This window comes from Astatotilapia calliptera, chromosome 17, assembly GCF_964374335.1.
Source record: "Astatotilapia calliptera chromosome 17, fAstCal68.1, whole genome shotgun sequence".
NCBI lineage: Eukaryota > Metazoa > Chordata > Actinopteri > Cichliformes > Cichlidae > Astatotilapia > Astatotilapia calliptera.
In genome coordinates, this window is record NC_137438.1 from 18353428 (window position 1) to 18366935 (window position 13508).

The 13508-nt window shown below is 43.7% G+C and overlaps 1 long non-coding RNA gene across 1 annotated transcript; it reads right to left on the reverse strand.

The window, feature by feature from the left end:
- Positions 1–11529: 11529 nt before the first annotated feature.
- LOC145421564 (uncharacterized) lies at positions 11530–12943 on the reverse strand. The gene is made up of 3 exons (XR_013902949.1): positions 12739–12943; positions 12398–12527; positions 11530–12258 (listed from the first exon to the last, which is right to left on the reverse strand). It is a non-coding gene; the product is annotated as an uncharacterized LOC145421564 (long non-coding RNA).
- Positions 12944–13508: the final 565 nt, after the last annotated feature.

A 13508-nucleotide genomic window follows, 5' to 3' on the forward strand; every position in this document is an offset into this window, starting at 1 on the left:
ATACAAATAATGAAACCAACTCTGACAGTGTTGGGCTTCTACATATGACCTACTTTTACATTTTCCCTGGCACTAGCTTATCTGAGGCTGGGGAAATGTATGAGAGGTATTGGGAGCCAACCAAACAAAGAAATGTGCTGAGAGAAACTTCGTCCACCTGCGAACTGCGACTGACGGACCAACCGCTGGGTGCTAAATCAACCAAAGAAATACAAACAGTGAACCTTTTTACTTACCTGACCTCTGTGAGAAACAGCTGGACAGCGGTTTTCATTGAAACCTCTGTCGTCACTTTACCTCTGCTTCAGTGAAGTTAAATCAAAGCCGACCAGGCTTACGCTCAATAAAACTACAATAAATAAAAGTCACTATCAGTCCTATGGATAATAGGCACTGCATATTAGAACATATTAGAACAGTAATACCATTGTAATGGTGAGGTGAAACAAAAAAAAGGTAACAATTACAAAATTACCATATAGCTACCAAAGTACTTGGTATAAATGTATTTCAGTAATGTCAGTATGAATTTTATGTATCAGTAACTATAGGTCTTCTTTTTTGAAGTAAAATGGTAATACGCCAACGTTAGTGGCATAATAAGCTAATAATAATAACAACAACAACAATAATAGTAATAATACATTTTAGTCTCATATCCAAATTAACAGTTTGTAATGCTGACATTATTTCCTCTCTTCCTCTCTAATTAGTTTTCCAATCAAATTATGCTAAGCACGAGTAAAATTAAACTGGGGTTCTTTTTTATGTTTATTGCTTATAAAAATGCAGGATGAGGGGACATTAACTCAGGAGTATCATAAAAAGTTTGAGAACCACTGATTTAACATGCCAGATTTACAAAATAAAAGCCTATTTATGTTTTCTAACTTGTACAATGTAACCTGTCAACCTACAAGCAAGCAACAGCCCAGTTCTGGTAGTAGCAACAATCCTGTTGCAACTAATACAGAAATTACACAATCTAGTTGTTATTATTAATATTATTATATTATAGTCTTTCAAAAATGTTAAACTTATCTAGACCCATACTCATAGATACACTGTTTAAATACTAAAATAATGGACTTGTTCTTTATGCTTTACCATTATCCCATCCATTTCACTTTGGAGAAGAAGAAAAAATATTTTATTCCAATTTTACTGTTAGCTGATGACTGTATTGGTGGTATTTAATATGAAAAAGTATCTATGTGACTGAAAATACATAAACCTAAAATAGGCCCACATTCCTTTAACAATAGAAAGTGAAGTTGGTGCTGGATTATATTTACATTAATTCCATTTATCCACAAAAGAAGCTTAAGCTGTTATGTGAAATAGTGTGGCTGTGTGCAGACCTATGAGGCAATGTAACAGGAGGCTGAATGAGCTGTGGTTTCTGTGGACAGGAGATGCTGTAGAGCTGAAGGAGTAAAGTGGGGAAATGTTTCGGGATGTGATTCAGAGATCAGGACTACAGCTCTTGGCTCACTAAGAGACTCTCTCTGAGACTCCATGCATCAATGTATTTACTGTTCTCCTATGTCAATTTGGAACAAGCGAGGCCACCAGCGACTCGCCAATTTACTGACATCACTTGGTAAATAATACCACTTATGAGAATGCAAGCCCCGCCCTGAAGCTGGGGCTGGCTTCCCTGAGCTTAATTTAGCTCTGAATCACTGCAGCCATTATGAAAACCTCTCAAAAGTGTATTCATGCTTCTCCCCCTCCAGCATCTTACCTCCTTTTTCCACACGATTCTTCACTTCACCCTGCCGTGTCCACACATCATCACCACGACAACGGCAGCCTGCAGAGGGCCTTGAGATGAAGGGCACGCTATTGTGTTTTCATTCACTTTGTGGGTCCTGGGTCCTGGCAGCCAACATTAAAAATTCTTGCAGAGAGAAGAAGAACAATTAGCTTGATGTTAGAAACTCAAAGAGGAATGAAAAACTCGTAAAGAATCTTCAGTATTGAGAAAAACTAAAGCTTCCAGTCTGTAGATCTGTATTTGAAGGCACTCAGCCTAACCTCAGGAAAAACATCATTAATCACACCTGCTGCTGTTAAGTCAGCTTTACTCATCAGTCTGTTGCTCACATTAGCCCGCATTGAGCATATTAATGGCAGGGTCAGCAACTGTCCTGCTCTGTCATGTTCCCTTACTGCATATTATGTATGTCATGTATGCTGTCCAGCATCTGAGAGGGGAGCATATTTGCTCTCTCTGAGTATCAGTACGATGACAGCAAAGTTCCTTGGACGTTATGAAGATACCAGTATCAGATATATGGTGTATAGCTAAGTTAAGGTAGCTGGCTAACCCTCCCATGTTTGCTGTTACTGTGGAAAGTGTAAGTGTAGTCTAAGCTGTACTTACTGTCCTGTATAAAGGATGAATGACATGAAATTATAATTTGATAAAGAGTATTAAATATATAGATAACTTCAATAATGTATAGAAGGTTCAAGGTTCAAGGTTCTTTATTTGTCACGTGCATAGTTATACAAGTATAACACACAGTGAAATGTAGCCTGACACGCTCCTCGACATGTGCAAAAATAATATATATATATATATATATATATATATATATATATATATATATATATATATATATATAGTATATACACTGGGTGAATGTGCAGTAGTAGCAGCAAGCAGGTGAATTCTGTACATTAATATGAATATACATCTGACTATTTTACAGGATAGACAATATAAACATATTTAAAATTAAAGGAATTGAAATGTACATTGTGCCTTGGTTTAGTGTCTGGAAGAGTCCTGTCTCAGTCAATTATAGATGATGTGAGAGGGCGGGTGTGTGTGTTTAGGGCACGGATGGCTTGGGGATAGAAGCTCCTCTTGAGTCTCTCTGTCCTTGCCCGGAAGATGCGGAACCTTCTACCAGATTGCAGAAGTTGGAACAGTTTGTTGCCAGGATGGGACGGGTCCTTCAGTATCTGCGCTGCTCTAGTCCGGAATCTCCTGGTGTAGGTGTCCTGAAGCGGGGGGAGAGCAATCCTGCAGCAGCGTTCTGCTGTACGGATCACTCTCTGGAGAGCTTTTTGGTCCTTCACACAGCTGTTCCCAAACCACGATGTCATGTTCTGTGTGAGGATGCTCTCCACAGCGCCTGTATAGAAAATCCTGAGGATCTTTGGAGAGACCCTGAACTTCCTCAGTTGTCGTAGGTGATGCAGGCGCTGCCTAGCCTTTTTGGTCTGGACCTGAATGTGGGCAGCCCATGTCAGGTCTGAGGAGATGTGGACACCAAGATACTTGAAGGACTGCACCCTCTCCACTGGAGCTCCATTGATGATAATGGGCTTGTAGTCTCTGTGCTGACCCCTTCTGAAGTCCACCACCAGCTCCTTGGTCTTGCTGACGTTCAGCTGGAGGTGGTTGTCCTGGCACCACGATGCCAGATTCTTCACTTCATCCATGTAGGCCGCCTCATCGTTGTTGGAGATGGCACCCAACACCACTGTGTCGTCAGCAAACTTCACAATGGTGTTGGAGCCATGGGTGGCCACACAGTCTGAAGTGTAGAGGGAGTAGAGCAGTGGCGAGAGGACACATCCCTGAGGTGCTCCTGTGTTGATGGTGATGCTGTTGGAGAAGCACCTGCCCACCCTCACCACCTGAGTTCTGCCAGTGAGGAAGTCCAACACCCATGCACACAGACGGCTGTTAAGTCCCAGATCCCTGAGCTTTGTGAACAGTCTGCAGGGCACTATTGTGTTAAACGCTGAACTGTAATCAACAAACAGCATTCGCACATAGTTACCCTGTTTCTTGTCCACGTGGCTGAGAGTGGTGTGTAGGACGTGGGCGATGGCATCCTCTGTGGATCACCGCAGACCACGGCCTCTCTGTGTGAGGATCTAAACGTATTATACGCTAGATTCGACGCAGCGAACACCATGAGACCGGACAGTGTGCGCACCGCGGATGACGTCAGTGCGCACACTGTGTCTGAGGAGGATGTGCAGAAGTGCTTCAGGAAGGTGAACGCGCGCAAAGCTACTGGTCCGGACGGGATTCCCGGCCGCGTCCTCAAGTCATGCGCGGCTCAGCTGGCTGGAGTGTTCACACACATCTTCAACCTTTCCCTCTCTCTATCTGTAGTCCCAGCCTGCTTCAAAATTGCCACCATCATCCCTGTACCCAAATCCTCCACCATCTCCTCATTGAACGACTGGCGACCTGTAGCCCTGACCCCCATCGTAAGCAAATGCTTCGAGAAGCTGGTCAGGGACTTCATCTGCTCTGCACTACCCGACTCACTGGACCCTCTACAGTTCGCATACCGCCACAACAGGTCCACTGATGATGCCATAGCCCTGACACTACATACTGCCCTGTCACACCTGGAGAAGAGAGACACGTATGTGAGAATGCTGTTTGTAGATTACAGCTCAGCATTCAATACCATCGTTCCCTCGAAGCTGGACAGGAAACTGCAGGATCTAGGACTGAGCAGCTCCCTCTGCAGCTGGAGCCTTAGCTTCCTGTCTGACAGACGCCAGGTGGTCAGCATCACCTCATCCCCCATCACACTGAACACTGGTGCTCCACAGGGGTGTGTACTGAGCCCTCTCCTGTACTCACTCTACACCTACGACTGCACAGCCACTAACAGCTCCAACGTCATTGTGAAGTTTGCGGACGACACTACAGTGGTGGGTCTTATCACCAACGGTGATGAGACGGCCTACAGGGAGGAGGTCAGCGCCCTGACCCACTGGTGTCAAGACAACCATCTCACCCTCAACGTCGCAAAGACAAAGGAGCTGATAGTGGACTTCCGGAGGTGCAGAGAAGTACACACCCCCATCACCATCAACGGCGCTGCTGTGGAGAGAGTGAGCAGCTTCCGGTTCCTTGGAGTACATCTGGCTGAGGATCTTACGTGGTCAGTACACACAAACAAAACAGTGAAGAAGGCGCAGCAGCGCCTCTTCTTTCTCAGGAGACTGAAAAGATTCGGCATGAGCCCCCGCATCCTCAGGACCTTCTATCACTGTGCCATTGAGAGCATCCTCACTGGATGCATCACCACCTGGTATGGCAACAGCACCGCCTACAACTGCAAAGCTCTCCAGCGAGTAGTGCGGTGCTCTGAACGGATAATTGGAGGTGAGCTTCCCTCCCTCCAAGACATCTACAGGAAGCGCTGCCTGAGGAAAGCGGGGAGGATCATCAAGGACTCCAGTCACCCCAGCCATAAACTATTCAGACTGCTTCCATCAGGAAGGAGGTTCTGCAGCATCCGGTCCAGTACCAGCAGACTGAGAGACAGCTTCTTCCACCAGGCCATCAGACTGCTGAACACGTCATAGACACCTCAGCTTCACTACTGGAACTTCAACATTATGCACTCCACACTGTATATAAATGCCACTTGTTTTGCACATATTCAACTCTGTATATTTTATATATTTTATTATTATTATTATTATTATTATTATTATTTTTTTACTATTTAATTTGTAAATGTGTACACACACACACACACACACACACACACACACACACACACACACACACACACACACACACGTAGGAAAATATTTAGTATACACATCCAGAAATGCATACACTATTATATATTGTACATATATTTATTAGTTTCAGGTTGGCCATTCTTGTATTTTGCTCGTTTGTGTTGTTGTGTTTGCACATCTCTGTTGCTTGTGGGGCTCGCACACAAGAATTTCACTCGCATGTGCTGTGCCAGTGTGCCTGCACATGTGATGTGACAATAAAAGTGATTTGATTTGATTTTGATTTGTTGGATCTGTAGGCAAACTGCAGCGGATCTGTGGTGTCTGGGATGGAGGAGGAGATGATGTTCTTCAGCAGCCTCTCAAACACCTTCATTACTACCGAGGTCAGTGCAACTGGCCGGTAATCGTTCAGGGATGAGGGTTTGCTGTTCTTGGGCACAGGGATGATGGTGGATCTTTTGAAGCATGTGGGGACCACAGACTTCGCCAGGGACTCGTTGAAGATGTAAGTGAACACACCTGCTAGCTGGTCAGCACAGCAGCGCAGCAGACGGCCGGTGATGCCGTCTGGCCCCGCCGCTTTCCTTGTGTTCACTCTCCTCAGTGCCGCTCGGACGTCATGCTCCGCGATGCTGGTCACCGGTCTCTCGCTGATGACGTCACTGTCCTCGGTAGTCAGGCGGTAGATAGCATTAGCGGCCTGGCTAACCTCGAAACGGGCGTAGAACCGATTCAGCTCGTTGGTGAATGCAGAGTCGGCGTTGATCGGCGCAGTGTCCCTGGCTTTGTAGTCCGTAATGGTGCGTAGTCTGTGCCACATACTCCGTGTGTCGCCCTGGTGGAAGCGGGACTCCACACGTTCCCGGTACCGGCGTTTGGCATCTCTCACCGCGCGCCGCACGCCCTATGAGGCCGCTTTGTAGGCGCTCATATCGCCAGCGGCGAGACCCGCGTTGTAGGAGGCGGTCCTGGCGTTTACTGCAGTGCGGATCGATCTGTCCATCCATGGTTTCTGGTTTGGGAATGTGGTGACTCTCGCAGTGGGGATAATCTCCTCCGCTAGCATATTGACGAAGCATACTGCTACTTCCGTAAACTCGTTGATGTCGACTGCGCATGCTCTGAACATGTCCCGGTCTACGTCGTTGAGTGCGTCCTGTAGCGTAGCTTCTGATTGGGCAGTCCACCGTTTTACTTCCCTCGTGGTCACGTCTTCCCTCCGTATGCTTTGTTTATACTGGGGAATGAGGAAGATGGCGTTGTGGTCAGACTTCCCAAAAGCCGGGTGTGAGACAGCTTTGTAGCCCTGCTTGTATGGCGTGTAGCAGTGATCCAAAATCCGATCCCCTCTCGTTGGACACGAGACATGCTGGTAAAAGTTTGGCATGACTTGTCTGAGGTTCGCTTTGTTAAAGTCTCCTGCTACAATGAGGGCTTCGCCCGGGTCCTTGTTTTGAAGCGAGCTCAGCACATCATGTAATTCGGACAAAGCCATACCTGTGTCCGCTTGGGGTGGGATGTAGACCACCGTGGCGATGACTGAGGTGAACTCACGGGGCAGATAGAAAGGGCGGCACTTAATGCTCAGGAACTCCAGATGTGGCGAGCAGCCGCTGGAGAGAGTAGAAATGCTCCTGGCATCACACCACTTTCTGTTTACCATGAAACACACTCCTCCACCTTTGGTTTTGTTCGACTCTGCCGTTCCGTCCGCGCGGAGCACAAAGAATGAATCCGACGGAGTTACGGCCTGCATCTGAGTAAACATCTAAAACAAATTCATCATTTTTAAATGAATTAGCCTAGTTTAGCTTACTCTCTCAGTGTCATGGATCGTTGTGCGGCAGGCAGGAGTTGGACCCAAAATGCAACACTGACTCAGAGAAACACAGGGTTTAAATACACTGGGAAAGTAACGAGGGGAATGAGACATAGAAGGAGAGCACAGCTGGGGGAAATCAGAACTGACGAGACAGGGGAGCTAAGCTGCACACACTAACATAAGACAAAGACTTTCACAATAAGACTGGAAACAAGAATTACTAAACAAGACGCAGACATGACACTGAGAGACAGACACTGAACAGAATTGCAATACACATGAGAACCCAAAACCTAAGAACTGATCCCTCACCAAGAATAACAGAAACAGATCTATAATGATAATAATAAACAAAGCACCAGAACATCAGAAAACAATCCATAATGCAAAAATAAACCAAAACATAATAAACTCAAAATACTGGGTCCAACGGACCCAGAACTGTGACACTCAGGCTCTCTTTCTATTGAAATCCTCCATTATGCCTCACCAGTGTTTACCTTTGTACTTATGTGCAGTTTGTGTTGGGGTTGTTTGGTGAAGTTAAAGATTTTCTGAGCTAATTTTAGCTAATGCTGCTTACTGTTGATGCTGTGAGCAAAAGAGTTGCAGCAAGGAACTCAGAGCATAAACCTTAGTTCCTTACTAAGGCTTGACATAGAAAGCAGACATTTTTAAGTTATAGTCTGCTGAGAAACTGGCAATTAAAAAAGTCCAATATACTAAAAAATGTATCCAGTGCATATTTACTCATCAAAAGCTGGCCTATTTTTAAAAACTTTTTTTTCTTAATGCTGTTAAATCAGGGAGGTATGTATGAACTACATATGGCGCTCCAGCCTCCAGTTTGGGGGGATTTTCATCAGCTAAAGAAGCAGAAAATCTTCTTTCCACCTCCCGATTGGCTGAGGGACATCCTGACTATTAAGTAAAAACACACATACATCCACTCATTCATGCTCCTCATGATTTTCCACCAGTGGATGAAAGATGTCTGACATTCTTCTTCTTCTCAGCCTGTGTGGTCCATTTTCTAAGGGCGACATCATGCTGGTGAAAAGTCAGACTGGGACTCATCACGTTTGCTTCGAGTCATCGACTGGATGAACATCAACTTTCTGCACCTCCAGCTGGTTTACAGGGACAATGGTCAGACTTTCCACACATTTTTTGAGCTGATAAAAACTCACAGGTTTTTATTCATGGTGTTAAAATACTCAACTTATTTCCAGAAAACACAGCACCATACCTTAAATAACGAATAAGGATGCCCGCCCCCGGAGGTATGTGGAAAGGAGGAGTTGTGGTGCATATTGTGGCAAAAAGTCTCCTTCAATATGCTGCCATTGACAGTTGAAAACCAGTGGGATGCACTATTGGTAATTTACTTGTTGGTATACAGCTTGTAGTAGTAACATTATTTAATTCAATGTGGTGCACCTCAGGGTTCTATCCTGGGTCCTCATTTATATTGAGGTCCCCTAGCATTATTTCCCACCACTTTCATGTAAATAATATTCTGGTGTATATCCCTTAAGAATAGTTGTTATACAAAATCTATTTTAAAAAACCCCAAAAAGACCTTTTAGTCAAGGAGCCTTTGATCCAGAAATTATTGAAAAAAACAAAACAAAACATGCTAAACCTGACTTAAAGACTGTAGACCAGAAACCATTGTGGGTGCTGCTGCACCACTGATGGGCAAGTTTATGCTCAGTTAGGCTCATTTTTCTTATTTAGGAGGTAAAATCTGATCTGGAGAGGTTTTATTCCTTTTTTTTTTTTATTTCCTCAAAATCCTATAATCTCTACTCTTTATTCTACTGAATCTAGTGGTAAGTTTTAGGCACTGGAAAGTAAACCTTAAACTGAATTCAAAAGATTTTACTTAAAATTCCAGGTAAACTCTGTGAATGATACCATACAACCTGTCTGCTTATCATTTTCTTGTACATTTTAAAAATGACTTTAAAAAGTGCAGGTTGTTCTCCTAAATAAAAGCTTTTGGTATCCGTCTGAACGGTATTCTGTCGCTCCAGTCTGACAGCATCACACCGTCAGTAAGAAAGAGCACTCGGAAATGTGTTTTGGTCCTTTAATGCCTCATCTTTGAAGCAGATGTGACCTGGCTGAATATTTTTCCTCCACCTGAACATCCGATCACAGCTCAGGGGAAAATTTCAGGTGGACGGAAAATGGACATTCTTGGAAATCACAAACTGAAGAGGTGTGAGAGGTGAAGGCGCTGCAGTGGCGTTGTGGGTAACCTGGGTTTATTTAGACTGGGTGTGTAGGCCATTACATACCAACAGAGCCTGCTGGCACAGCCGGCCGAGGAGCTGCTGCTGTGCTTTGATTTTAATGCTGAGCTCAGATTGGAAAGAAGGTTTTTGTAGGCCAAAAGCTGTGTGTTATTGCAGTGATAATAACAGAAGAAAGTCTCACCTTGACTGTTTTTGAGGAGTTTCTTCCTTCTGTTCTAAATCCACTTTTCTTCCTTGACCTTAGTTCTAAACCTTTATACAAACACACAAACAGCACACATTTTCTTTTTAAAGCAGCAGATTACTGTAAAAAACTCTCAAAAGCAGATCAGAAGCAGCAAATATACTGTTTTTCTTTTTCCCCCACAATGGCTATTTTATTTCAGAGCTTTTTACTGATGTATGTTTTTTGACTACACAGAGATCACTTTAAAAATGTTTTAGTTTTTTAATAAAAAAATATCTGGGGTACCAAACTCGTTTCAGTTTATGGATCATGTTCAACCTAGTTTAATTAATGAACTCAAATGCACGGCACAGCTATTTCCAATTAGCCTTTAAAAATTTCAAATAATTCCCTTCTTTATGTGAAAACAGAAATAGATTTTTTTTTTTAATTAAAACATCTTACAAAGTTAAGAAAATCCCATAATTTTCCATCCATCCATCGCCTGACGGTTGTCAGGGTCTAGGTAACAGCAGCTGCTCAGACTTCCCTCTTCCCACCACCTCCTCCCTTCTTCTCACCGGACACTTAAGTGTACCCAAACCAGTCCAAGAGGTATCCTGAAACCACATAACAGGCTCCTCTGGATGTCCTCAAGTTCTCTTTAAGGAAGACATCCTTCAAAGGAAGCTCATTTCGATTGTTTTTCTTTCAGTTACTTCCTGAAGCTTGCGCTCATGGGTTAGGGTAGGAAAGTAGATTGAATCCACAGCTTTCCTTTATAGTGTCTGGACTACTGGAAATATGTCTGTCTGTCTTCTGGTCTTCCTTCACTGATGAACAGGAACTCTGGGCCACGTTTCACTTGCTAAGTGGATGATTCCTTGTTCTGTATGGTTTTGGTCCCAGTCCCTCTCTTAGTTTACTTCCTATTTTATTTTGGAGGTTAGGTTTATTTTCTCAGTTTTTACTTCCTTCCTTTGTTCTTTTCCTGCCTTTGTTGGTGTCTGATCGTGTTCACCTCTTTCTTATTATGCTTCCCTCCTTCTGGTTATTTGCACTGCATTTGATTTGAAGCAGGAAGTCAGAAATCCCAAGTTCCCATCAGATTTGCAGATAGACTGTCCCCTCAAGTCCAAGGCGCCATCAACCCCAGCTTCACAATTCAAAAAAAGAGTAAAAACAGCTGTATCAGTAATACAGCTATTAAAGTTTTCATTTCTGAGTCACTGAATGAGCCATACAACACATTTTCTCTCGCTTGCTGTTAATAACTAATGTTTTTAGCAATTTGTGTTTGTGAGTTTCTTTCTTGCAAAAAAAAAGACTACAAACTGTAATTAATAATTTTACAACATTCAATGATATCTGTCTTTAAGTAAAGGAAAAAGTACACGCGAAAACTCAAACGCCCTCTGACATTATAACATTGGTTCTTTAAGGGTCTGAAGTCATAAAACAGGTTTGAGATCAGGGACAAAAGAGTTCATCGGCAGGTATCAGCTGCTGCCTTTGAAGACTGGAAATAATACTCAGTGGTGCATTAACATCTTCCACGGCCCGATGGCTGTTTGTCTTCTCACCGCATTAATCCAGACTCTTTCTTCATCTCTGATCCTTACAACAACACCAGCTCTGAGAACTAATAAATGGAAGGGTTTGATTTCCGTCAGCAGTGCCAAACACCACAGGCTCACCTTCACGGAGCATGGGTCAGGTTGAAGGACTTGGGCCCCCGAAGGCCACAGGGCCGGGTGTTTACCCACAGGGCGTTCCCTTATTGATGTATCAGCGCAGGGCGGGGAGCTCGAGCAGATAAGCAGTGTTATAACACACATCATATCAAAGCAGCCATCTCTGCTCGCTTTTATTCCTGAAGCTGGAGATGGACAGACGTCTGAAGCTTTCAACAGCAGCTTATACTTCTGATATTCATCAGTGAGTCATCTCACAGTGTTTAGAAGGAGGTGAAGAAAAGCTGCAGTGAGGGGCCATCCTGACCTCAATCTGCAGCAGCTCTGAAGGAGTTTATTCAGCAGTTTGAACAAATTGTCAAGGATAAAGACAAAAACACAACACACAAACAAATACAGAAACATGCAGGAGGTTACTGAGCTGACCTCTGACCTTCTGGCCCTGAACCTGTTTAAAGGGACTCTCCATCACAAGAGTACACAAGGCATGAACTGATGAAAAATAAATGGACATAACTTCAAAGAGAAGAAAAATATGAGAGATAAAAACGTACTGCAGTGAGAAAAAAAAAAACTGTCAAAAGGCCAGAGGCAGGTAACTGAACTGGACTCAAGTGCAGAAACCCAGAGCAGAGGCAGATGTAATGATTTAACAATGTTTATTTAACTAACACAACTAAAACTTGGCAGTGACAAAATATACAGTGGCTTGGTAACGTGGCTGTGGCAAAACAGGGAAACCAGACCGGGAAGGCAGTGGGAGTGTGACTGGTACTTATGATCGCACTGGGGAGAGAAGGGAATGGAATTAGAATGCAGCTAGCGGTGAGTTCCAGAAAAGGTGAGTATAATAGTTTTTCCCAGTTTACTTTGCTGGAAGAGTGATAGATGCATTGAGGGAGTTTGATGGTGTGAAATGGCTGACCTGAGTTCTGTTGGTTCCGAGATAGTGGGATGACAGGCAGGTGAGAGATTTCCAGAGAGCGGGTAGGTGAGCCAGATTCCAAGAGATGAGGAGCTCTGAGCCGTGGAGGTTCTGGGACAACCCCCCCTCCCTCCCAAAACAAGACATAGCCACATTCATTTCTTTATTTCGTACAAAATCACAGTTTAATAAATAGTCTGTAAAAATAAGTACAAAAGTGGTTTTCTTAACATTTCATATATGAATCACTCGTAACCTTTGGGTCAAAGGAGTCTTTAAATGGATTACTTACAAGACAACAACGTAAGTAATAGAAGATATGAAACATGAGGCCTGCTTACCAACATAGAGTTGTTGACAAACTGGCGAGGAATGGACATCAACATGGAGCTTAAATCTCCCAGCCTAATTGCCTCAATCAGCTCCAGGTGAGAGAGGGGCCACATGGGCAGGACCAAGGAAGCTCAGGAACCTGTTGGAAATTTCCAGCCACTCACCCAGACCATGTCAAAAACACAAAATCAGCCAAAGATAAATGGAGGAAATCTGATGGAAGCAAACATGAGAAAAAACTGCAATAAGTCAAAACTATTTTAGAGATTTTCATCTAAATATGGGCACTTACTGCTGAGGCTGAAGCTTCAAATATCTAGAAACTAATGAGTGACTTCACTGTGGCCGCTTCTATCATTTATGTACAGTCTATGTTTAGCTTGCTGTGAATTCACCTTCACATGCTGACCTCAGATGTCACACAGAATTTCAAGTTAGGAGGGTCAAAGATCATTTAACCATCTGCCCCGCTGATTTAGACCTTTTATGTCCTGTAATAACAAAATATTTTCTAAAAGGTGACCCACAAAATATTCTGAAATATCCCCAGAGGTTTATTACGTTGGTCCAGTGAAGACTGATGTGTTTTTGTCTCTTTGAGAACCAAAACTAGAGACACTGCTGATCAGCAGTGAAATAATGAGGCAGATTTCAGTTTTTTGTTTGCAGGGTCTGTTCTCACAGCTCCATCTGCACATGGCCGACTCTGAGCCAGTGTGAACTGTCCTCTGGAAAACAAAACAGAGCAGCTTCGAGAAAAGCCAAACAGGCCTTCAGA